The sequence below is a fragment of the Macaca nemestrina genome, chromosome 5, assembly GCF_043159975.1.
Source record: "Macaca nemestrina isolate mMacNem1 chromosome 5, mMacNem.hap1, whole genome shotgun sequence".
NCBI classification, from domain to species: Eukaryota; Metazoa; Chordata; class Mammalia; order Primates; family Cercopithecidae; genus Macaca; species Macaca nemestrina.
This window is the reverse complement of record NC_092129.1, coordinates 136,365,225-136,392,931: the sequence shown is the minus strand read 5'-3', so window position 1 is coordinate 136,392,931 and position 27,707 is coordinate 136,365,225. Positions and strand designations below refer to the sequence as shown.

The 27,707-nt window shown below is 39.0% G+C and overlaps 1 protein-coding gene across 4 annotated transcripts in view; it reads right to left on the bottom strand.

Moving 5' to 3' along the window:
- Positions 1 to 27,707, bottom strand: part of LOC105490925 (regulator of calcineurin 2) — a 258,064-nt gene that overhangs the window by 49,699 nt on the left and 180,658 nt on the right. The window lies entirely within an intron of this gene.

Genomic DNA, 27,707 nt, shown 5'->3' with positions numbered 1-27,707 from the left:
ACAATTGATTTTCCCTCATTATAAAATAATAATATTACCTGATAATCTTCAAGATACCTCTTGCCCATTTCTATCCATTCCCTCTTCTTTGCACAAAAGATGTCACCTAAGACATCCATGAAATGCAGACAAGTATCTTAGCCCCAAAGGACCCTGGAGACAGGAATCCTTTTATTACTATTTGAAGTAATTTACTTTAACTTTGTATTTTGATATAATTTCAAGATTTAGAGAAAAGTGGCAAAAATAGAGTATACAAAGAATTCCTATATAACCTTCATCCAGATTCCCCAATATGCATATCTTATGACATTTTCTTTATCCTTTTGTCCCATCCATCCTTTACACACACACACACACACACACGCACACACGAAAAAAACACAAACTTTATTCCTGAATCATCTGAGAAAAGTTTCAGATATACGCCCTTTTACCTCTAAAATGTTTTATATATTTACTAAAATCAAGGACATTCTCTTCTATAACCACTGTACAATTATCAAAACCAGGAAATTAACACTGATACAATATTATAATCTATAAACCACTTTCCATTATGGTCAATTGTCCCATTAATGTCTTTTATAACACAAGAAAATCACAAGAAATTCACACATAATGTATTGAACAATTACATCTCTCTTTAGTCTCCTTTCATCTGGAACGTTCCTCACTCTTTGACATTGACATCTTTGTATTGTACAGGCCAGGTATTTTGTACAATGTCCCTTAATTTGGATTTGTTTGCTGTTTCCTCATGATTACAATCAGGCAATACATCTCTGGAACCCTGTTGCAAATATTTTAAAATTCCATACACTAGATGGTTATTTTCTCATCAACTCACCCCTAAAGCTGCTGTTTCATCCAAATTCTACTCCTTAACTGCACACCTTGATCTAAGATAGTCAGTGACTCTGAACCTGGGCTGTGCGTTGGAACCACATACGCCATACCAAACAAGTTAACCAGAATCTCTTGGGTTGAAACCTGAGCAATGGTATGTTAAAAAGTTTCTCAAATGATTCCAATGTGTAGCCAGGGGTTAGTTGGCTTGTTCTCACCCTTGAATAGGTACTAAATTTTCTTGGTGTAATGTGAGAATTCACATGTTTTGAAGACCTTCCCATTCTATCCATCTTGATTAAATTTGATTAATAAAAGTCAAAGTCTTGCTTGCCAGCAAGAAGAGCTGTTGATTCTCACTGTACCCCATATCCTGACAGTTTGAATTCCACAGAATCTGATGGACATTTGTGCATATGTTAGCAACCAGACAATACCAAAAGAGTGCCCAATTGTCTCCTTCTTTTGAGATACACTAGCAGAATAGTCTTGCTCTTGAGAGGTTTGCTTCAACCTTGACACTATTGACATTTGGGGCCAGATAATTCTTTGTTACAGAGAACTGTCCTGTGCATTGTAGGATGTTTGGTGCGAGCCCTGGCCTGTATCCACTAAATGCCAGTAGCGCCCCCCTAATTGTGACAAAATGTTTGCAGATATTCTCAAATGTCTCCTGGGAAGGGAAAGGAGGAATTGCTCCCTGTTGAGAAGCACTGCTGTGTACATTCCTGCCTCGAGATATTTGGTCAAAGTATTCTTCACACCCATCTCCACTTGTCAGTTGAATCAGGGGGTGGTATAGTATATATGTGGCTATAAACATTGGCCTGGTTATCAGACCATACTGGGTTTAACTTTTTGATCTGCCACTTACTGTAGGAGAGCCTTGCTCAAGTAATTCTGCCTTTGTAACTCTCAGTCTTGTCATCTACAAAGTAGGAATAATAAGAACAGCTCCTTCATAGGGTTGTTGTGAGAATTTAATGAGGTAATGCACAAGATGTATCTGATGAACAGTAACTCCCCAAAAAAGGGTTGCTGAATGAGCTAGTGTATATAAAGTGATGAGTTAGTGTTTGGCACATGATAATTCAGTAGCTGTGAGTGGTTGTTGTTGCCATCCTTATTAGTGATGAAACTATGGCACAGAGTGATTCAGAATCTTGGTCAAGATCACATAGCAAGTTAATGGTAGAACTAGGAACAGAACCCATGCCTTGGCAGTCCTAGTAAAATGCTCTCTACCCCACACAAAGCTTTGAAATACCAAGGACAATTCCAGGAAAGATGAAACTCTTGGCCAAGTTAGCTCTGGGCAGTGCCATAATATCCCAGGCTTGGCAGTAAAAGTGAGGTGATTAATCATTTTGAATTGGAGAAGTCAGAACTAAGGTCATTCAAGGGAGCATTTAAAGGTATAGAATCTCTTACCATCTCCTGAAAATAATATTTTAAAAAATGAGAACAGAAAAGTATTAGGAATGCTTTAATCTTTTATAGCCAGGAATTGGCACACCAGAACATTGAACCTCTACAAGATGTCAACCCTTAACAGTTAAAAGGATCTTCGCCGAAAACCTAGGTGAACATAGCAAAGATGAACACTCAGATGAAAAGACTACAAAACAAAAACAAAAACAAACAACAACAACAAAAAAACCCCCCCCCACACACACACACACAGAGCAAGGCAAATTAAACTCCCAGGAATACATAGCAGGCACCTCCAGATACCCAATAACCATGTTATAACGTAAATAACTAAGAGGGCTTTCTCTCCCTATAAAGCTGTATTTTAAACAGTATTCTACTGGTTCCTATGAAGCCTTGGAGAATACTTTGACTGCCAAGATGCTGTAGCTTTTTATGAAATATCAGGGTACAGAAGTTCATTCATCATAACCAGTGGGCCAGAAGCCTGTGCCATCCATTCCTTCTCCTCTTCAGTAAAGAAGTGGGGTATTAATTAAACTGAAGGAGTCTTAGTAGAGAGGTTATTGAGATGCCTCAAGGAGGTATGTGGACACACATGTATGTGCATCCATGTGGGGTATGTGTGTAGGGGTGTATGTGTGTGTGGCTATTTTACTAAGGAACAGAGATGCCATCTTTTCCCTCAATCAATCATTTCCAAAGGCAATGTTAAAAATATTATCAATCAGTACAGTTCTAGAGTACGCATTAGCCATACCCCTACGGCAGAGGCCAATGCTGTGCTAGGTGTTACCTCTTTAGTTGCTGGTTGGTTAGGAGGTTCCTGGAGAAAGGGTCAGGCAGCTGAGGTTTGGGGTAGAGTGAGGCAGGGGGAGAAGAAAAGTCAGAGACACCAGGCCACAGCTACATAGGAATGGCAGTAGGGAATTAGCTTGCCATTTTAACAGGCATGCATGTGCTGACTAATAATAGCTCTGGACATAAGTCCAGTTTATGCCATCTGCCTTTATTATAGGGGTCTGCAAGACCAGCTCTCAAGAGCAGCAGTTCTCAAACTGTGTCTACAATTGGTCTGTGCATGAAAATACCTTGGTTTGCTCATGAGAACCACAGATTCCTGGAGTTGCCATCTGGGAATGTATGTTTTAAACAAGTTTCCCAAGTGACAGTTAAGCAGCTACAGGTTTCAATCTACTCTTCAGAAAGCGTATTCAAAGAAGAAGCAGCTACCTGTGGTTAAGAAAGCAGGCATGACTTTAAAACAAGTGAAAAGGGAGATCTGAATTGCTTAATCAGAGAAAAGGAAGGCTCACCAGTGATGTAGTAGCTTTCAAACAGTAGCAATCAGCATGTAGAAAATGGGTTCCTCTGTGCTCCAAAGAGAGCTTGAAAAAGAGAACTGAGCTAACATTTTTCTTTTATTTTGTTATTTTTCTGTTTATTTTTATTAGTGATTCTAATTTATTAATAATCAGAGATGCCATATGTTGAACAATTACTATATATTGGGCATTATTCCAAAGATATTATAAGGCATGATCTTTTTGATTTTATTAACAGGCCTAGGGAAATATTAGTGCCCCCATTTTACAGATAATGAGACTAAGGCTCATAGTGGCTAGGTAATTACTTTGTCCAAGGTCACACAGTTAATAAGTAGCAGTTTTTCTCTAGCATCCATTAACCACTATGGAAATCTGCCTCCCATTATCATCATTAATGGTAACTTTCTTTCACTGAGTACCACCTATACTAGAAGCACTATAAGGTCAGGGACACTTTCTGTCTTGTTCATTCCTATTTGCCCAGGGCCTAGCAAAGTCCTAAACTGCCCAATTAAAATATCTTAATTGCATAAAAGAGAAAGTTTAATGACATGTATTTTAGAACAACTACTTCTCATTTCCCCTAATAAGTATATATTATCCAAAAGAGACCACTCAAATATCCAACATAAAACTTGTACTATTGCTCTATTATTGTGGTTACTGATATCTCAAAATAGGTCACACTGGGCCGGGCGCGGTGGCTCACGCCTGTAATGCCAGCACTTTGGAAGGCTGAGGCAGGTGGATCACCAGGTCAGGAGATTGAGACCATCCTGGTTAACACAGTGAAACTCCTTCTCTACTAAAAATACAAAAAATTAGCCAGGCTTGGTGGTGGGCACCTGTAGTCCCAGCTACTCAGGAGGCTAAGGCAGGAGAATGGCATGAACCAGGGAGGCGGAGGGAGCTTGCAGTGAGCGGGGATCGCACCACTGCCCTCCAGCCTAGATGACAGAGTGAGACTCTGTCTCAAACAACAACAACAACAACAACAACAACAACAACAACAAAACTAAAAACCAAAAAAACAAAGTCACACTAGTTAAGAGAAAATGATGCTGTCTTAATCCTTAAATTTCTCTGAAAAGATGACCCTGTATCTTCATCTATTGAATATGCTTGTGTTCATTTCTAAATCGCACTGTGAAACCAAACCCTGTTTTTAGACCACTGATCTAGAGCTTAGGAGGAGATATTCATCTCCTCCTATGATGATGGCTCCATAAGTTATCTTATACTTGAAATTATTGATGGCCAAAGTGTACAGATCAATTTGGCAGAGAACTGTTTTCAGGTCCTTCCTGGCTTTCAATGCAAATAGAGTTTTACACCCTTTCCAAAAAGTCAATTCTAGAGGCAAAGGCAGGGTTCTGGCCCCAAGTCAAATCTGTCTTCTCCTCTAAATGTTAAACGTACAACATAAAACCTCAGGATTCCAAAGTTAGGGTTATTTATTCTAAGCTTTCATTCCAGAAGTACGAAATCTTAAGCCCAGAGCACAGGTGATGCTCAAAATACTCGGAAATCTTTCTGCATGGAAACTGCCTGACAAGGGGCTGGTGGGGAGATAATAAGCCTTTACCGTGGCATCCACGGCCTATATCATTTCAGGGCTGGCTACTCCTGGCTACTGTATTCCTACAACTCTGTCTCTGAAGAGCTGACACAGTTCTTTTTTCCTGTAGTTTATTTGGGAAAAACAGTATGTTACTGCAATCTTCATGAATTATGGGATATGGGAAAGTATTAACTACTCAACTGTGAAGATGCCTGTTGAGACATCCGTCCTCCTTAAAAACAGCACTGATTCTTTCAACCTTCATTAACTGTTCTCTTTTCTATTCTATACCACACAGGTAGCATTTGATTATACACTATCTATATATAGCATCTGTTTGTTGATCTATACATGTTTGCTTTGCTTTCTCAAATATTAGTTCACTAATAATTTCAAGTCATAATTTCTTTAACTATACCTATAAATGCACACACACACACACACCCCCCAAAACCTTATTGAATCTCTAGTTATGTGTGTGTGTGTAAAATTATGCAACATGCAATGTTCACCACATTGCACCATTAATGATAACATGTGATGCTTAATCAAATGGATGTTTAAAAATATAAATCAATTTTGGGCTCTACCCTATTTCCACGGATGGAGCCTGGGATTCTGGATTTTACACAATTGCTCTAGGTGGCCTTATGCAAGTGGTCCAATATTACATTTTGAGAAACAATTGCTTTGGGCTCTGGGCCTGGCACAGTTCTCTGGTAATGTAAGAATTACCTGGAGAGCTGTTAGCAATGAAATTGCAAAGTTGCAAATAAAGAGGTTCTAATCGAGGGGGTTTGGGATGAGGCCCAGATGCAGGTATACATGGGTCAAGTTTGAGAAAGGCCTCTCTAGTAGGTGCCCAACAAGCATTTCTTGGTAAGTACTTCTAGTTGCTTGAAGATAAGCACATCCTGAATTTGACTATGAAAATGTCTTCCCTACCTACTTTTTCTTTATTTCTTTTTTTTTTTTTTGGTATTGAATCATTTTATTTTTCTACCAGGTCTTTGCTATTATTGGGTATTATCTTTTAAAAGAGTTTTTATTCTTGTCTAATGTTACTGGAATCTTTTTTAAAATTTTAATTTTAATTTTAAGTTCTAGGGTACATGTGCAGGGTGTGCAGGTTTGTTAAACAGGACACTTTTTCCAGAGGCAGCTCAAGAGTTAGACAGACTGGACTTCTGGCCATGGTATTTACACAGATATTAGGTAAGTAGCCCATTCTTTGGGTCACTGTTTTTGAAGCTGTAAAATGGTATATTCATGATTACCTTGCATGGTTATTGTGAGAATTAAAGATAAGCTGCATGAAGCTCCTGGCTGAAAGAATATTATTAATAAGTAGCAACTGTTGTAAACAGGTATTGTAAAATTAAGTTTAGCCCAAAGCTGCCTCCTTACATATTTGAAATGTGGCCTAAAGGTTTCTCCATACACAGAGAACTATAACCTAACTGAATGTATAAACAGACTGTAAACTCCAGTCAGCGAGTTTGTGCCAAAGGCCTCCAACTGCTCAAACTGTTCGAATAAGGCAAACGCTGACCTATACCCAATCTGGCTGTTTCTGCAGCTCACTAGCATTTTCTGTCTGTCATTTTGTTTTTTCTCTCCATAAATCCTTTTTGACTACATGGCAGTGGCGATTTGCAAATTGTTCTTTGCTCCATTAAACTCTTAAATTTAATTTGTCTAAGGTTTTTCTTTTCACACTATTATTATATATTATGCATCTCTTCTCATTCCCTAAAAGTAAGGATATAAAATTTCCCACAAATGTAGTATCTTTACACAATTATGCCGATTTCTAAGGACAGATAGCAGAAATATATGAGAAAGGAGAAGTGAAAGGCACCAAATTCTGTTTTGGCCAGAACAAAGGTAGACCCTCCAGACTGGGGTGGGAGGATTGGTATGATTCTTGAGAAGGTAAAGACATGTACAGGACTTCTGGGAAGCTAGAAAACATTCCATCAGTTTCTCTCTGCAGACTGAAGAACAGACATGCCCAGGCAGTTAGAAAGAGCACTTCAAGGCCGGGCGTGGTGGCTCACGCCTGTAATCCCAGCACTTTGGGAGGCCAAGACGGGCAGATCACCTGAGGTCAGGAGTTCGAGACCAGCCTGACCAACATGGGAAAACCCCATCTCTACTGAAAATACAAAAAAGTTAGCCAGGTGTGGTGGTGCATGCCTGTAATCCCAGCTACTCAGGAGGCTGAGGCAGGAGAATTGCTTGAACCTGGCAGGCAGAGGTTGCAGTGAGCCGAGATTGTGCCATTGTACTCCAGCCTGGGCAACAAGAGTGAAACTCCATCTCAAAAAAGAAAAAGAAAAAGAAAAAAAAGAAAAGAAGAAGAAAAGAAAAGAAAGAGCACTTCAATACCCAACCAGGCAAAGAACAATCGCTCCCTGTGGTTATCTAGGAAGTGACTGGCAGAGCCTGCTATCATGCCATGGTGGAGACTGGGAAGAGGTCCTTCAGGTGGGCACAAAACTTTGCCTGAAAGGGAGGCTAACAGATGAGAACACACCTAGCACTCCAAGGCCTTTGACTTGTTCACAGAGTGACTCTAAAGGTGGCAGGGCTGAGTGAGCACACCTCTGCTGGCATTGTGGCAGAAATGGATTTTTGTTTAGCCTTTCAAAGGAGAACTTGGTCTCCACTTTCTGTTCAGTTATGCAAACGCTTATGTAGCCCAGTTCTGGACACTGTGCTGGGCTCTTTGTGAAGGAAAATGGATCACACAGGCCCCTGCCTGGAAGGGTTTAATGTTTACACAAACATTTTCCTTTTCCCTCTGCGCTACCCCCCACTCCCCAAAATACACACCCGTCTTCCACTCTTAGATTACTGGTACATTTCACTAAACGAATTTCTCTGTCCTGTGATATCATTAGCAGAAGCATGACTTCCATTATGGGTCCCTTTTCATTTAACTTCATCTGATTGAATTTTAGACTAAAAACTTCTCACAGAAGAAAAATATTCATGATCTTTAAGTATACACACATTTAATAGGCTTTCATTGCCACAGATTTAACCTTTTTAGAGAAGATTCAAAGCCAAATTGTGAGGTTTTCCTCAGGATCTGACTTGGAGCTTCTTTTTACAAGTGTTCTGGAAAGAGTGTGGGACTCCTGGAAGAGGCCGTGGGTGCTGTGAGCGAATAGCTGTTATGTCTCACTTTCCTTATCTGTAAGATGGCAATAATATCAGCCTTCCTACTTCACTGAGTTAGTAAACTAATTTGAAAAGTTACTCATATGAAAGTGCTATAAAAGGCAAAGCATAATACAACCCGAGGATATTAATGTCTATCCTTCCCTACCCCCAAACCCCCACTCTCTTTTCTTCTTGCAGGGAGGGGAGTGGGTTTTATTCTTCTTCATCCAATGAATATATTCCTGAGAGTTCTTTCTAATTAAGGACTTAATAAGAACACAGTCAAGCCCTCAGTGGCGGACTCCCTCTCTTTGCTGTCAGAAGTTCTCGCGTTGCAGCAACAGGCAGCTGGGCCAGAGAGGACCTGCACACACTATAGAAGGCTGTTGGGAAGACCTAATAAAAACCAGTCAACTAAAATTAAACCATTAAAAGAAACAAGTAACCATGGCGGTAACTTTTGGAGAGCAGACCAGCTTTCTTGGCTCTGAGGCTTATTCTCTCATGAGGGATCCTTCCCGTTAAGGAATCCCAGGCACCAGCAAGTGAGGTGTGGTGTGAATGGAAATACTGGCTATAACTCTGGCCCACCTGTAAAGCAGATCTTGAGTTCATCCACCTTCAATATTCCTCCTATGGATCCCCCCTGAGGATTCCAATAGAGGGGGGAATCCTCGACCTGTGGATGATTTGAGGCTAAACAGACCGGTAAGTGTTGTTTTCCCTCCTATCTAAACATATCCAAAAAGTTATCTGCATTTCTGAAGAAAAAGAGAAGCAGAAATGAGGAGTGAAGGAAAGTTTCGCAAAATCCTGATTCAGTAATTTATTCCTAGACCTCCTCTTTCATCTCCAAAGTATAGCTTTTGGCCTGGGAAGGCAACCTATTGCCTTGGGCAGGTTGCCCTTAGCTTAGTCTCTTTCTGTATCCCAGTTCTAATGACACAGCCAAGTGATCCTCTGATTGACGCCTGTCAACTTGCTAGCCTGAAAGTTCCATGAGGTTGGAAGTTGTGTCACTGTATTCACAGTGCCTAGCACAACACTCAGCAGGGAGCAAACTCAATAAATACGTATGATGTAAATGTACCATCAAGCTCAGGCTAGTGAATTTCCTTCCTTCCCTTTCTGTAATTCGACAGTTTCTTAAAACACACATGTGAGACTTGCCTATTTAAAGCAGAACTATTTCTGTCACGGGGCTACATATGAGGGAAACTGGCCATTCTATGGGGCTGATGGGTGGGTGCAGAATGCATCAACTATGACTGACAGAGCTAGTTTAACAGGGATCACAGGGCCACATCTCAGATTCAAAGACTGGGTCTGATGCCAACTTCCTTCCTCTCCTACATGGACCTTCACCACTTGTCTAGTTGAGATAATAACCAACTTCACTATTTTCATTTTTCCCCCAGGCCTGCGTCTCTGGGCAAGAACATAGCCCATGGTGAACTACAACGAACTAGAAAGAGGATTCTTTTACTGAGGCAAAGAGTTGGGTTGTGAGAATCTTAAGTTGTTAAGCCTAAAACTGGTTGGGAAGCCCATGAGGAAATATAAGATGTCCTTTTTATACTGTAGCCCCTATGGAATGCCTAAGTAAATAAATGATCAGTTTGTTTCCAGATTCATCTGTTATTAGGAGAAAAAAGATACTTTATCTTCATGTTATTATGTGCTAATGTAGAGAGTGGACTGAATATGAGGACAATGGGTATCACGCAGATACTTCTTTGCAGACAGTATGTAAGATGACAGCTCCTCATTCCCACCAAGCATTTAAGTTTAGGAAGAGTAGAAAAATAGTGAAATGGGGAATCATTTAAGGGCAATTTGCAAATAAAAATATAATTCTTATAATCTATATCAAGGTAACTAACTTTAAAGGTATCTGTGAAAGGCATTGCTAATTATGGATGACCCCCTGCATCAATTCTTCCTTTGAGTAATACGACCCTCACCTCAAGTTTTACCAGGGAACACAGCTGCTCATCTAGAGACTACATTTCCCAGCCTCCTTTGCAGCTAGGTATTGCCATAGTACTAAGTTTCTGCCGCTGAAATGCAAGTGGAAGTGAAACATGAAACTTCTCAATCTCCTTGTTAAAGAAACCTGATTGTCCTCTAATTTATGTTTTTCGTTCCCCAAGGTTGGGAAATAGAGACAAGTGAAGCAGCCAACTTGGACCCGCAGGTGGGACCAAGTATGGAGCATGACAAGGCTTGCTTCTAGGATCCCTGAATGACATTGTAGAGCAAAGCTACTGACTCTCCATGGACTGCCAGCTACCTCTGAACAGTGATGCAGGAAAAAAAATACATCTCAGGTAAGGTGCTGCATCTGTAGGTGTCTTTCTGCAGTGACTCAGCCTGTGCCCCAATACAGAATTTTATCCATTTGGTACTCTAAGAATATGCAGGAAAAGCATAGAAAATCATGAACAAATGCAAATTAGAAAATAAATCCTAATTTTGTAGGTAGAATCAACAACCACTATATCTTGTGTATTAAACAATAAACAACATCATAAGTCAGGGATGAGATATTAAATGATGAGAAAAAGAGTATACAGAAAACATAATTGGGATGGAGTTTGCAGGAGGCCACTTTGTCTATTCTTAGTTTATTGTTCTGTTCAGTGATAAATGGAAGCCTGCAGCATTTGAACTTTATTTGAACTCTTTCTCCCTCTCTCACAATAGTCATAGTCACCCTTACATTTTCAATGAATTATTGTTCCAGAATAATCTTAAATATCAGTAAATCATTGTGCCTAAAATAATAATGAAAAAATAAACCAAATGGAACAAAGTCTATCTTGAAAATTCAGAAAAAGCATAGGAGGAAATGAATCATTAGAACAGTATTAATATGGTGCTGTCAAGTTAATTGGTACTAGCCAAAGATATATGGCTAAAACCATGAAGACGGAAGCCTGAAAGAATTATATTTCCTCCAGTCAACTTAAGTATACAGAAATATAGTAGCAAGACCAGGATAATAGGATTTAGGTAAAATGACTTTGAGGAAATTACAAAATTTATCAGTGGAATTTGGAAGTCTAATTGAAACTCATGGGAAATAGTAAAATTGATACTACACTCTCTCCTCACAGTCCCTGACATGAAAGCTCATGGGTCAATACAGACAGGACTGGCCCACAAAGTGCAGCCCATTACCAGTGGCCCAGTCATGACCTTCACCTAATGGGCAAGCCACAGTTTCACGATCAGGAGGAGTTAAAAGTTTAGAAGTAAAGAGCACTTTGCCAAGGTCTAGAAAAGGGTAGAAGAGGACAAGGGGAAGCTTCCATGATGAAATAAGAAATTTAATCACTGTGTTTCTAAGAGGTCTTTTATTTATATCTTAAAAACTCAACCACAGAGTGGGGGGAAAAAAAGTTGAATCCAGCTGAACTGAAAGAATGTAAATGTTAATTCACCATTTTTTCCCCCCCACTGGTGTTATTTTTGCTTTTTAAATGAAAGCAAGAAGGGTGGGAGGAAGGGAAAGACAGGCAGGGGGAAGTGAGGAAAAGGTATGATGCTGAGTGACAAGTGTGTGAAGGGAGGCAGCTGTGGAGTGCCACTGAGTCCCAGCGGTGGGAACCAAGGTTGTCTACAATGCCAGTGGAATCAGGTGACTTCACCCTCAGGGATTTCCCCCTCCAGGCACTGCAGGGCTTTGATTGGAAGTTCAGAGTGGAGAGTGCTTTACGAAGGAAACCGAATGATTGTTTAGTGTCTTTTTCTTCCTAACAAAAACAACAACAACAACAAAATTCATAGAAATACGCCTCTTACAGTCTATTTTATTTTCCCACAGATAAGATCACCTTTACTTAGGACAAAACATTTCCTAATCACAAACATTCTGTGATTCTGCAGCTTAACTTGACTAGGACTTCTCTCATCAATGTCTTCTAAGGATACACCTGCCCCTGAAATGTAGTTTTGTGGTGCCCTAAGCATACCTAAGAAGGAACCCTTATTATAAAGTGGCACATGTACTTTCTTGATCCACAAGGAAAGTATATGGAATTTGAGGTGGTAAATGATGTTTTAAGCAGACAGAACAGCACTGGCAAAGATACAGAGGCATGAATGAGCAGACAGTATTTGGCAACCGGCACAAGTAGCTCAGCTTTTTCCAGTAATTTACTGATGCCTAAAATTTCTTACATTCCGCAATTGGAATTAAAAGGCTTAAAATGCAGATATCCCTTGAAATTGCCTGGTCAGCAAACTTCTTACACTAAATTGTAATTAGTCAGTAGGGCAACTGGTAAAACACCAACCTCAGTTCTTTCTTGTTCAACAGAGACAGGCACAATGACAGTGCTTGGAAAGCTACCAAGAGGGAAGGGTGTGACAATTGATAAAACTTAGCTAACTCTACTTGAGAGATTAGTTTGCCCCCAAATTAAGCAAGCTGATCTAGTAGATTATAGGCAAGCAATTATTATTTCAAACTTTTAAAAAGACAAATGTGTTTAAAAAGTGAAGGTTGGGCCAGGCGCGGTGGCTCAAGCCTGTAATCCCAGCACTTTGGGAGGCCGAGACGGGCGGATCACGAGGTCAGGAGATCGAGACCATCCTGGCTAACACGGTGAAACCCCATCTCTACTAAAAAATACAAAAAACTAGCTGGGCGAGGTGGCGGGCGCCTGTAGTCCCAGCTACTCGGGAGGCTGAGGCAGGAGAATGGCGTGAACCCGGGAGGCAGAGCTTGCAGTGAGCTGAGATCTGGCCACTGCACTCCAGCCTGGGTGACAGAGCAAGACTCCGTCTCAAAAAAAAAAAAAAAAAAAAAAAAGTGAAGGTTGGCTTCCCAATATAATTAGTAGATTTGGGGATATTCTTATTATGCTATCCTTTTGCCAGATTCTTGGGAGTTGATTTTTTTCTTTTTTGGTGGGGCGGGTTGCCCTAAATTGCACCACAAAATGTTTCCAATTTCCATTTAGAGCTTAATTTTTTTAATGTTAGCATATAATCGAACCTCAAATGATCTGTTGAGATGACACAGAAGCATTCTTAAATGTGAAATTACACAGAAACATTCTTAGGTAATAGAAAAATTTATTTTGCAAAGTTAACATGTTTTCTTCTTGACAAGTAAACTTTTAGATTTATTGACCATCTATCCACCTATCCATTGATCCTGCCATTCTTTTATTTTTATTTATTTATTATACTTTAAGTTCTGGGATACATGTGCAGAATATGCAGGTTTGTTACATAGGCATACATGTGCCATGGTGGTTTGCACCCATCAACCCATCACCTACATTAGGTATTTCTCCTAATGCTAACCTTCCCCTAACCCCACTCCCATGACAGGCCCTGGTGTGTGATGTTCCCCTCCCTGTGTTCAGGTGTTCTCATTGTTCAACTCCCACTTAAGAGTGAGAACATGTGGTGTTTGGTTTTCTGTTCCCGTGTTAGTTTGCTGGGAATGATGGTTTCCAGCTTCATCCATGTCCCTGCAAAGGACATGAACTCATCCTTTTTTATGGTTGCATAGTATTCCATGATGTATATGTGCCACATTTTCTTTACCCAATCTATCATTGATAGGCATTTGGGTTGGTTCCAAGTCTTTGCTCTTGTGAATAGTGCTGCAATAAACATACGTGTGCATGTGTCTTTATAGAAGAATGATTTATAACCTTTTGGATATATACCCAGTAATCTTCTTAGCATCTTACTGTGTTTTCCTTAGAATTAAGCTGAAAAATCACATGCTATAACTGACCTTATGAATTTATAATTTCTACTTCTTTGTGCATAATAATAAATATTTTTGCAGATAATCAAATTCATGCCAAAGAATTATTTTTCTACAACTTCATGGTTGGGTATAGACATTAGCTATATGGTAGCCACACACTTTATATACAGAAGCTTTAATAGATTAGCAAAAATACTAGAGAGCTCTTTCTACTTGTACATATGAAGGACCAGAACATATTATAATATTCAAATAAGGAATTCAAATTAGGATAAACTTCCAAGGGAAAATGCAGTTATTTTTAGCTGAAGAATGACAGCTTCATTCATTCTTCCCTCTCTTTCTTCTTTATTGAGTATCTACCATCTGCTGGCTATTAGGCCCTGGGGAAGCAGAAACAAAAGACCTGCCCTCTTTATGAGGAAAGACAATACAGTGTGGTGGGGGGATGAGAAAGTCTTGCTCAGATAAGAGCACAGAAGGGGCTAGATAATTTAGGCTAATAGGTCAAAAGCAGCTTCCTCGCAAGGGAGGTAACTCTTGAGTGATTTTGAGAGTGAGCGGGAGTTGGCTAGGCAAAACAGAGGTCAGGTGGCGAACGGTAATTTGAGTAGAAAATAGAGCATGTTGCAAAAGCATGAGGCATAAAGAACAAATACTTTTTTTTTTTGAAAATTGGAAACACTTCAGCATAGCCTGTACTGTATTTACATGCATCCTGGTGTAGCAAGGTCAGGTAGTCAAGGGCATGACGATCGGGGCACCTCGTGCCAAGCTAGGGGATTTCAACCTGATCCTGAGAGTTATATGGAATGATAAAGGATTTTGACAAGACTTGAATTTCAGAATGACTGCTCTGTCATACAAACTAATAGTAATAATCAAAACCTTAATATAAAGACAAACCGACAACACGCATAGGTGACTCACAGAATTTAAAAATGCAAGTAAACAAGAAAACATGCTCAACTTCACTTAGAAATTTAATTATTCATTTGTTGAATCAGAAAAAATATAATTTAAATGTGAACATTCAATTCTAGTTAGTGTGAGACATCCAATCTCATGCATTACAAAGGGAATAATTTGTTATCTCTTTTCTGGAAAGCAATTGGTAAAGTATATCAAAAAATTCAAAAATACTCATATTATTTAACCAAATAATTTCATTCTAGCAACTGATCTCAAGGAAATAATGAGCAGAAAGAGTTAAAGATTTAAGCACAATTTTTTAAAAAATAAACCAAATGTTCAACAATAGAGGAGTGGTTAAATTATGGTTCATTCATTTCATTTTCTAGACTATGGGGTGGTCATTAAAATCATATTTTAAGATAGTTTTTAACGATACGGGATAATGCCTTATGTGTTGTGTGAAGAAATCAACCAATAAAGTGATATATGGAGCATGATCCTAATGATAATTAGAAAAACTATTCACGCATTTCTTTTAAAACTGGAAGGAAATGTGCCAGTATGTTTACCACGGCTATATATTTGCTTTAAGATAATGAAAACTTTTTGTTATGTGTCCAAGGCATTTTCCAAGGCTTAAGAAAAATAGTATGAGCACATATCACTTTCACATTTTAACATTTCTAAAGGGAAATATTAATTTATCTGTACAATGGAGGCTGACCTGGAGAGTGACAAAAAATAAACACAGAAAAAACATATTTAGAGGCAGCTGCAGTAATCAGAAGAGAAAACGTATGGGCCTGGGCCAACTTAGTGGCAGGAACATAGAAAAGAAAAGAAGGCTTAAAGGAGAGAAAATCCATACTGCTTGGTAAAGGGGCACAGGAGGAAGGAGGAGTGGGATGACTTGCAAATTCTTGGCGGATCCAGGGGGAGCAGTTGATCTGAGGTAATGAGGACAGGAAATATCTCCCTCCACATGCTTTGTTGGGTGTTTCTTGGGAATATGCAAGTGGAGACATCCAGTTAACAGCTCCATTTACAGATCTGGGCCTCATAAGACAGATCTGGGCCTGAGACAGAGAGGGAAGCCATCAGCATATATGTGAAACCTGAAGCCACTTTGGTAGGAGAGACATAGAGATGAGCTGATGACTCTCAGGACAGAACCTGGGAGACTGGCATTGGAGGGAAGGATGACAAAAGAGAAGATGAGAATGGAGATGAGTAGTAGCTGGAGAACAAAAGAACACCAGAAAAGAAAAACCTGACAGAAGCTTAGGAGGATACTCGTGTCAAGAAGTAGAGAGGGGTCACCTGTATCAAAAGCTGAAGAGGGGCCAGGGTAAGACCGCAAAGTGTCTACCAGCATTGGCAGGAAGCAAAAGCAGTTTTTGAGGCAGGGGATAAAGGCAGGACTGCAGGGAAGCAAGGAGAGATGACAAAAAGAGGAAAACGCAGTCTATATTAAAAAACCCCGAACACTTAAGAGAAGAAAAAAGAGGGAAGGAAACATGGTATCAAAAGAGCATCAGTTGTTAGGATGGAAGAAACCCAAGCAAGTTTGCAAATTGAGAAGTTGGAGCCTGAGGAGAAGGAGGGTTGAAGATTCAGAGGTTGAAGATTCAGGAGAGTTGATGGATTTGGAGAAGCAGCAGGAGGGAGGATCTAGATACAAATGTTCTCTTAGGCCAAAAACAAATTTGTTCTCAATGAAAGAGGAAGGATGGAAGCAAGGAAGTAGGCTAAGGAACAGAAATGAGCAAACTTTTTTTTTTTTTTTTTTTAACAGCAATACTCATCGATTATAAGGGTACCTTTTATGCAGCGGTTAAGAATGCTGGGGGGTCTTACTGCCTGGGATTATAGTTCAATATCTTCGTGTGTGTGTGTGTGTGTGTGTGTGTGTGTGTGTGTGTGTGTGTGTGTGTGTGTGTTTGTGCTGTCTTTGGCCTGCCATGTTAATTTCCCTACTGGGAAAGCTGGTCAGAGCATGTGAATACCCAGTTGCTTGATGGTTATATTTCTCACTGCATGTTAGATGGTCTTCTGGTTTACACATCAGTCTTATATGAGTTTGCTTAATGGGTATGTGGTCCAGAGAGATTGAGCCTCTTTTGGAATACTGATGATACCGTGTTTCTGAGTCAAAAGACTGGAGGGTCATTCACCAGATTATAAAGACTTCACCAATGCAATGTCCTTTGAGATACCTCGTGTGATCTTCCCTGGTGATATATTTTGACATCACACATTCCCTTCTGACTTAAAAATAATTATGTTAGCAGAGGGTGTAACTGATCCTTATTAAGCCCTATCTGACTTTAAAGATACCTAATAAATAGACACATATGTTTCTCTTTTCTTCTTTAAGGTTGCATTTACATAATACATAATTCTTTGTAACTAATTGAATTTCATATTTTATACATTTTAAAAAATAAATATGATTTATTTTCACTATACATTATTAAAAATTAAATCATTAGGTGGGGAGGAATAGTAGCATGAAATAAAATTATATGATACCCAGAGGCCATCTGGACCACCATTTAGCTTCTTATTTGTACACACATATTTCTTGAACAAGTGTCTATGATGTTATGGAAATCTCCAGGAGAAGATCAGCAACATAAAAAAGCTACCAATCCCCTATGACAAGATTCATGAAAACACTGAATCACCTTCTTATGCAATATGTTAAAAAAAATCTCCTGTAAATTTCTGCTGCTACCAGTTTCTGCTTTTAATGGAGTAGCCACAATAGGTAGCAAGTCACACAGAGATTTAAAACCAGGCCTTCAAGAGGTCAGATCCTGTCTCTTTCCATTATACCCAGACACATCCACCAAAAATACTCAAAATTACTTCTTCATTTTCTTTGCTTACAGTACAAACTCTTCTAAAATGTTTTTCCTCACTTCTGAACTCCCCTTCAAGAGAACTTTATGATAAAGGCTCCATACTGCTTATAGTGTCTCTTTATCATGTTTCAAGGACCTGATCCTGAACTTGCACAGCTCTGCAGAACTGGCATATTCTCACTGCAGCAGGCACCCCATGGGGCATCCAATTTTGCAAGAAAGAATTTCAGTGCAAAAGGCTCTACAGACACTGATTGGCTCAGCATGGGCTCTGCCAGGCCAGCGAGATGAGAAGATGCAGCCTCTTGTCATTTCAGAGGGAATGAAGAAGTGAGGACACTCTCAAAAAGCAAATAATCAGAGTAAAACTTCTTAGTCCTGGTATGGTGAAGGGGTCCTATACCACCATGCTTTTCCTGAACCTCCAGAGGGTGCAGAAGTGCTAACCCATCTGAATTCTCAGCTCTTACTAAAATGACAACCACTGTATGGTCTGGGTGGGTAGAACAAACAACCCCCTCCTTTGCCTAAAGAAAGGAATGGGGAGGAGAAATGTTAGGAAGAGCCAGGATTTCCCATAGGTGGAGGCACAGAACACATATTTTCTTCAGATTCCATGAAGGACCAAAGTAAATTTGAATTTGCCTATATATTCTAAAACATTTATTACTACAGGTTTAAACATTCTGATGGAAATAGGAGTAACACTTCTAATTCTTTGAGTTGCTAAGAAAACTCCATTCTTTTCATGTGAACTATTTCCTAAGACAGAGAAGTGTGTCACATTTTCAGAATGCTTCCTGCTAAAGTTAGTTCAAATTAAAGTCCAGTTTTCTGTACAAATCACTTGAATGTAATTATTTAAGCCCCAAACGTTTTATAGAGAGAACGAGAAGGAAAAGAACAAATAGTCTGAGGTGAGAACTTCTTTCTAAAGAGGAGCCAAAGTGAGTGAAAATGGAACGGAAACACTTTGAAACAAATTTCACATGCTTAATAGTCCACCAAATATCAAACTGGTTTGAAAGCTTTATTTAAGTCCTGGAGATCCAACATGCACCAGAAGGGAGTCATTAATTTATGTAAATTGCATTACAAAGTCTATTCTATTGCTTAGTGACAAAGTGCTTAACATTAATACTGTGGTTTCTAAAATGCAATTATCTTCTCAGCAGCTTAGAGAGGAAAAATAATACTAAAAATAATTAAATAACTTATAAAAGTATATGTCCTTCAATACTGTGAAATATTTTACATGGCTTTCCAACTCAGCCAAAAGTCACCCGTAATTGTAAATATGGTAAATATGGCTGATTTTATGTGAGGTCATAGATGTCACTCAGTGTAGGGCAATAGTATTCAATGCTCAAATTAAAAGTAATGTTGGGCTAGGGGTAGTGGTGAGGGCAATATTGAGCAAACCAAGTATCACACTTTCAGAGATCTGCTTTAGGCTTATCCCGATTTATACTGTATTCTCTGCTAATGGCTCAATTCTTACAATGCAATGTTACCAGTACTTATGCTAAGCCAATAATTTTTCTGATTTTGGTAAACCTTAATATTTTCATGGACCAGAAGATTCTCCTTCCCTCCAGTAAATACCATACAGACTAATCATAGTTGGAGAATCTCTCTTTAAAAAATTACCCAACTTAAAACACTTATACTGCTAGTGGGAATGTAAATTAGTTCCGCTACTGTGGAAAGCAGTGTGGAGATTTTTCAAGGAACTTAAAACAGAACTACTATTCAACCCAGCAATCTCACTACTGGGTATACCCAAAGAAAGTAAGTCATTCTACCAAAAAGACTCATGCACTCATGTTCGTTGCAGCACTATTCACAATAGAAAAGACATGTAATCAACCAAGATGCCTATCAACAGTGGACTGGATGAAGAAAATGTGCTTTATATACACCATGGAATACTATGCAGCCAGAAAAGAGAATGAAATCATGTCTTTGCAGCAACACGGATGCAGCCAGAGGCCATTATCTTAAGAGAACTAATATAGGAACAGAAAACAAAATACCCCATGCTCTTTTAAGTGGAAACTAAACACTGAATACACATGGACACAAAGATGGGAACAACAGACACTGGGGACTGCTTGTGGGGGAAGAGTGGGAGAGGGCTGGAAAGCTGCCTATCCAGTACTATGCTCACTACTTGGATGATGGGACACACACAATTTATAACAAACCTGCATGTATACCCCCTGAACCTCAAATAAAAGTGGAGAAAGATGTACCCAACTTAAAGGAGTAGAAACCTAGACATGATTTCCCAGAGTCACATCATCAATGCATATGGCTTTCAAGAGCACCAGCATTGGTGGTCCCTCTAATGCAAACATTTTTAGGACTTACTAGTTCATGACAGAGAATTTAGTGCAGAGTTACTATCAGCAGAGATGACTGATTTATGGCAGCAGCAGCAGTAACAACTACAATAGTCATAATGGTTATCTACTCTGTATCTATATAGGATTATTTGAGCGTGGCTCACCACTACCATCCTGGCCTGAGAATACCTGTTTTTCTCATTTTCTCACATGAAAACCTGAACTACTAAGAAGGCTTTCTTCCCCCTCCCGGTCCCCCTTTTATAAATTAAAACCTATCCTGTTATTTTCTCCTAAAATAAAAGTAGTATTACCATTTATTGCCTTGAAACCTGAATCAACTTATTTGACTTCTCTGTGACTCATTTTTCTCATCTGTAAGATGGAGATAAGTGAATACAACCTACTCTCATTAGGTTCTTGTGAGGATTGAATGAGTCAATAAATACAAAAGTTCTTATAATAATGGAATACAATATTGAACACAGCAAGTGCTCAGTAATTATTATAATTACAAATACCATTTTTAAAATATGCAAACATAGGAACTGAAAGAAGCTTCACTACTTAATTGGTTATAAGGTGATCATACCAATGACACAGAATCTAATTATATTACATTTTTATCATACACATGAAGATAAACTAATTATTAAATGTATATATTGTATGTATATTGTAAACTGCAGGGTAACTGATAAAAAATTTTAAAGCAATATTAAAAGAAGCCAAATGTAAAGTAAAAGTAAAAGCAAAATGAAATAATCAAAATGTTCAATGAATACAAAAGTGGGAAAAAAGAAGGAAAAAGGGAATAAAAATAGATTGAACAAAAAATGACAGAAAATGTAGACTTTAATGCAATCATACCAATAATTACATTAAATATAAGTGATCCAAAGAAGTAAACTGAAAGACAAAGATTACCAAATTGGTTAAAAAAGCAACACTCAACTATATGCCCTCTACAAGAAAATTCATTTTAAATACAAAGCCATATATAGTTTTAAGTCAAAGAATGGGAAAAGATATAACATACTAACAGTAATTATAAAAGGATGGAGTGACTACCTTAAAGTTTTATGATAGAAATGGTATATAAAATTTAAAATACACAATGGCCATATCTAAATCTAAATCTCTTTATCTTTAACTCTCTATTAAAGAACCCACAGATCCCTGATAAATCAAACTAGGACATAAAATGGAATTAATTTTATTTTATCCCTTGCCTCATATGCTCTATTGTTACCAAACCAAACTTACTAATACCTTTTTATTTTATTATATGAAGCCATATGTGATGACATTTATTTCCTTAGCTGAAGTTCAGAGAAAATAGAATAAGAAGTGAGTAGGAATGTTGGAGTGACAGCCATATATTATTTCTGACTGGATAAAAACACATTTAAATTCTTGTTAATGATTAGGCATATTCTTTGCTATTAAATGATCACATTCTAAAGATTTCATTTAGCCAGAAGAAGAAACTAAAATGAGGTCTTATTTTCAGATTGCATCAGCAAAGTTTAAGCCTTAATTAAAAAAACAAAAACCCAAAACAAAACGAAAGAGATAGGTTATCTAAACTAAAATTTTGGCAACTAAAGGGACACCAAGACTCTCTTGTCATTTTTTTTTTAATCCAAAGTGCCAAAAAGCCTCAAAACCAACAACAAAAAAAATCAGCGTGGGAAAACTGAAACATCTTGTCCCACCATGAAAATCTGGGCCATATTTCTTTCTTGTAGGAGGAAATGAAAATTCCAACACTAGTGCTAAAATAGAGTAGGTGGAGATGAAGGAAAATATTTATCAACATGTAGTTAACACCACTGGGTTTAAGAGACAAGAGCAGATGAAACATACCCTACTAACATAAAACCCAACAGGATTCAATAATTGAGAATGCTTCTTATTCACTCTGGTCCTTCACAGTGTCTGCCTCTGTAAAATGGGGACTGATCCCTCTTAGGATAACTGTTAGGACTGCAAAGATACACAGGTATGGCCCTTCAGATAGCAGTACCTCTGCTCAAGGACCCTGGAAACTTGGCCAGAGGTGAGCGATACTGGGATAGACATTCTACGCCCCAAGCTGGGACAATAAAATCCTCTCTGGCATTTGACATTTCATAAGCAATTGAACACAATCATTCATTCAACAAACCTCTATTAAATGTGTACTAAAGGCACTGTTCTAGTCTCTGTTGAACAAGACTGACAAAGCTTGTTCCCTGTAGGGCTTACACTCTATTGGTAGATACAGACAACAAACAAATAGGAATATATTACATTTTATGCAATGGTGAACATATAACAATGGTGAAGTGATGAGAAGTGACTGAGTAAGGGAGTAGCTATTTCAGGTCAGGTGGCAAGAAAGACCTCTCTGGAGAGGCAATAAAAAGGAGCCAACCACATAGAAAATTGAAGGCAGATAATTCCAGGATAGAAAGAAGACCAGTGTCTCCGAAAGAATAATGAATAAGGGAGTGAGCACATAGAGGGGTGTTTGGACAAACAGATGGAATCCTGTAGGACTTTGTCAGCCATGGTAATGTGTTTGGAATTCATTATAAGTGCAACAGGGAGCCACTGGAAGGTTTTGTGCATAAAGTAACATAACCTAATTTGTGTTTTCCAATGATCACTTTAGCTGCAAGTGCAGACAGCAAGTGTAGAAGCAAGGGGACTGTTAGAAGCGACTGCAGCGTCAAGAAGGAAGGTGATAGGATCAAGATCAGAGCTGAGTGGAGAGAAGTGGAGTGTGAAGGTTAAATCAATAGGACTTGCTGATGTGGACAGTATGGGAAAGAAAACAGTCATGGAAGAATGCTACATCTGTGGCCTGAGCAACTGGGTGGATGATAGTACAGTTTCCTGAAATGGAGAAAATGGCAGGGTGAGCTGACTTTGGGGGCAGGAGGGAACCTCAGAATTCTGTTTTGGCCATGTTAAGTATGAATGCTATATTAGACATTAAGCGATGTGTTGGATCTCAGTACCAGGAGACATTAGAGTTGAGTCATATTTACAGTTATGTCCAAAAGAGGATCTGCAAACTCTGCTGCCCAGATCACCAGAGTGACCCTGATTTCTGCCATTCTGCAATTTGTTGTTTAGATTTGCTGTGATTGCATGAGATACTCCTGCTTTCTTTCAATAAATTACCCTTTTTGCAAGCTAGCTTTTCAGTTTCTATTGTTTGCCACTCATTAGGACCTAAACAAATCCTTGGTGTTTAACCAGATCATTTCTAAGGTTATTTCCTGCTTTGCTACCTTATGAAATTAAGAAGCAATTTTTATCTCTAAACATGGTATCAACTGAAACTTGGGGCATTGATGGTGGCCACAGCAGACACAGGCTACACTAAGAATAACCAGTATACTTCACTGAATATTGGCTAGGAGAGAGGCACTGTGCTCTGGGCTTTTATAGATTTTATCTCATTTAGTGCTTACAACAAAAATTCTGAAGAGTTGGTGACCTCCTTATTTTACGGATGATAAAATTGAGGCTCAGGGGCTTATGTGATCCATCTAAGGTCACATAGACAGTAAGTATCAGAGCAGGGTTTCAAACCCAAGTTGGGCTGACCCCCAAGAGCATCAGTCAACCACTGCATATACTATTGGAGGCAGGTTTTCTCTGCCATGACAGGAAATGATTCAGTGAGGGGCAGAAAGAAATTCATGACCCATATGGTGGTGGTGGTACAGGAACTGCAGTAACTTATTTTCTGGGCTCACTGTAGTTCTGGCCATTGCACGATTTGCCATCACAGAGCCCTAAATAGAATGTGAGAGTTTTAGCTCTATTCCCTCTTTAGCTCTGGGTCCTGCATTCCTTAGTGTTATTCAGCCAAGCAGAACCAACATGAGATGTATATCTTCATATTAGCCTTGTGTACTTACTGGGATCTTATGATTTGGAGGGGCATGAGATATCCTCAGCAGTCAGCCATTTTACAGATTGGAAAAACTGAGTTTAAAACTGTTACTTTCCAGGATTACATGGCTAATTAGTTACAGTTAAAATTTGAAGGCCAGGTCTCTTTTAAGTCTATGCCTAATTTAATAATTTCCAATCTCATTATGGTACTACTTCCTCTCCTACTTGACCATGAGGCCTTGGAGACTTTGCTAGTGGGATGGGTAATCAAGTTTGTGTTCTCAATCTTGTCCCTTCTTAATTTATTTTTATTGTGGAATAATATATGCTACCTACATAAAATGCACAACCTTAAGTAGCTCAATGAATTCTTATAGTGTAACCACTATCATTGTAACCCCTGCCCAGCTCCGGATATAAAACGTTTCCAGTACCTTAGAAGGCTCATTTCTGCTCTCTTCCAGTCAATAACCACCCCCTCCAATCCTCAGGTTCACCATTATTCTGACTTCTGTCACTATAGATTAGTTTTGCCTGTTCCTAAATTTTGTGCAAAAGGAATGATAAGCATGTACTTTTAAAATCTGTTGTCTTTTACTCTACATTTCGAGAGTTAAATTGTGAGAGTCATCCATCCCATTGATGACTGGTGACTAAATTTATTCATCTATTTTTTGGTATGGACGTTTGGATATTTTCTGCTTTGGGGCTATTATGAACAAGGCTGCTGTAAACATCCTTGTGCATGTCTTCTGGTGGAAATATGTACTCATTTATCTTGAGAATTAGAAATACCAGATCATACAGTAGATATATATTTAGGTCTGGAAGATATTGCAAACAGTTTCCCAAAGTGGTTGTAATAATTTGCCCTCCCGCTGGCAACATGGGAGAGTTCCAGTTGTTCCACATTCTTACTAACCCTTGGCATTGACTGTCTTTTTGCTTCTAGCCACCCTGTTGGGTATGTAATGGTGTCTAATTATGGCTTTAATTTGCATTTCCCTGATGACTAATAGTTCTTGTCATTTGGATATCTTCTCTTTTTGAAATGTCTGTTCAAGTATTTTGCTCATTTTTAATTGGGTTGTTTTTCTCTTACTGATTTTCATGATTTCTTTATATATTCTAGAAATAGGTCTTTTGTCAGATATATGTGTTACAAATATCTTCCAGACTGTAGCTTTCCTTTTTATTCTCTGAGTGTTGCAGTTTAATGATTAGGAGTTCTTAATTTTTAATACAGTCTAATTTATCCATCTTTCTATTCTGGTTAGTGCTTTTTGTGTCTTATTTAAGAAATCTTTGCTTACTCCAAATCTCGTATCTTTAAACTCAGAAAGCTCAGAAGCCATTTAGAAGTTGTCTGTTTATTTGACACATTTGAAAAATGCTGATAATTAAGCTTTCTTCAAATATAAGAGAGAAAAGATGTGGAGGGGTTGGAAGGAAGGAAGCACAGTGGTGCTGAGGCAGGGAGAAACTTACAGAATGCCTGGTGGTTTTAGGAGGTGGAGAGGAGGGTAAGGGAGGCAGTAATCAAGGACTTATAATTGGGGTTGGCAGGGGGAATTTTTCTTGAGAGAAAATAACAGTTAACAACCATCAAACAAGTCTGATCTACATCAAGTCCATGCTTTTTTGTTAAAGACAGTATTTAACACCTCACTGAGCAATTATTACAATTTACTAGAACGGGAGTACCCAGTAGAACAATGTGCAAATGACAGGTGTGTGAACGATCTTATGCCTTTATTGGAACAAGGTAGACTCAAATAAGTAGAATTATCCAGTGCTTGTATTGGATGTTTCTAGTGCATCACTTCATAGTCTCCTAGTCACACCTATCTCAGTCTAGCCCCTGATGCTGTAGCCAATTCTGTTACTTCATGCAATTCTGATTAGCTTCACGCAGTTTGCGACCTGAGGACCTCACTTCTCATCAGTGCCTGGCTCCTTCCATCCTAGGCTTCTCTGCAGACACAAAAGCGGGCACCCCAAGAAACTACTTGGTAGTTAATGCATGCACAACCCATGGAGTTAACAATCTGTGGAGACAAACTTTGATGCACGGTGGCTGGGAGCTAATGGATAAATGCTTCCCATTTTCTTACACTGGACAGGAAGTTCTATACTACACTTCATGTAGCTTCTCAGGCTTTCCACAGAATCCAGCAGACAGTCACCATAACACGAGCCTGCTCCATTCCCTGTCATCGCATTGGCTCCACTTCCTTCTTTGCTTCCCTTCACTTGGCAACCATTCCTGCTTCTTGGCTCCCAGTCACCATTAAAGCACTTGCACTCAAGTTTTTGTCTCAGACTCTGCTAGACAGTAGGCTAAGATGTCACTAAATAAGATTTCTGCTTGATTGATTTTTGTCTTTACAGATTTCAAGTGTGGGCCAATTTTACACTTTTATAACTTCAAAGAAAGACTCATACCTTTACTAGAAAAGGTATAATTATGTGAATTAAGTTCAACCAATCATTACATGGGAAATTTATTCAACAATCAACATGAGATTCTCTGTTAGCCATGGAGCTGAAAATATTTCTCCATAGACAGCTGTTGGAGGGGAACCAAGACCAGGATCAAAATTTATGTTGGTTCATGAGCTAGTCAAAGCATTGAACTTAGTTAAACCAATTCAACACATGAGAAATATACTAAACAGTTGACTGTCCTGGAAATGTGAACAAGTCATTGGCCCGCACAATCACTGTCTACTGCTGTTCTCTGCTGAAGGCCTTTTTTTTGTTTCTTGTATGCCTGGCATCAGTCCTGGTGAGCCAAGGTGCTCAGTACATGTTGTGCTCAGTACATGTTGCTGAGGTGGTCAAGAGGGAACCTTTATAGGCACTGCCTGAGGCAGTAATGAACGTGTGCTGTGGACACAATCAGTGTGCTACACAGCAGGGTGGTTTTGTACAAAATGCCTCTGATTACAGGGAATATGGTGAGGAGTAGGCAGCATATCAATGGCAGTGTGGCATCTAAGGGGGCTGTATGGCTCCAAGACTGGCTTGTCTCCATGTCCAAAGAGCCAAACGATGAGAGCTGTCAACAGACGGCTGAGCTGAAATCCCCTATTCCTTGGACTCTTCAGTGCATTTCTCCTCCAAGAATTCTAGCCAACCATAACTGTGTGAAGAAAGAAGACCCACCAGCACTTCTAGACCAATGGCTGTCCTGTAACACCTCAAAGTTCCTCCAATCCCAGAGGGTGACACCATCTAACTCCTTTGCATAAATTCACACTTTCCAAAGTTATTACCGTCCTAGCATTCTACACACTTTCAAAGGATACAAGGCAACTTAGAAAAGGGCAGGAAAGGTAGAGAGAGATGAGGAGGAGGGCAGTGATGGTGACATTTACATTGCATTTTGAAAGTCAGCTCTCTCTAGGATAGCCTACTGGTAAACTGTTTTATTAACATTCTGGCTGCTCTCACACGTTTCACACTCTGGTTGACATGGCAGTCTTCTCACTATAGTATGTGCTCTATTTTGGAATTTTCAGCATCAGCACAGTGCCTCATTCACTATAGGAACTCACTAAACATTTCTGGAAGACTTCTTAAGTCTTTGCTCAAATGCCA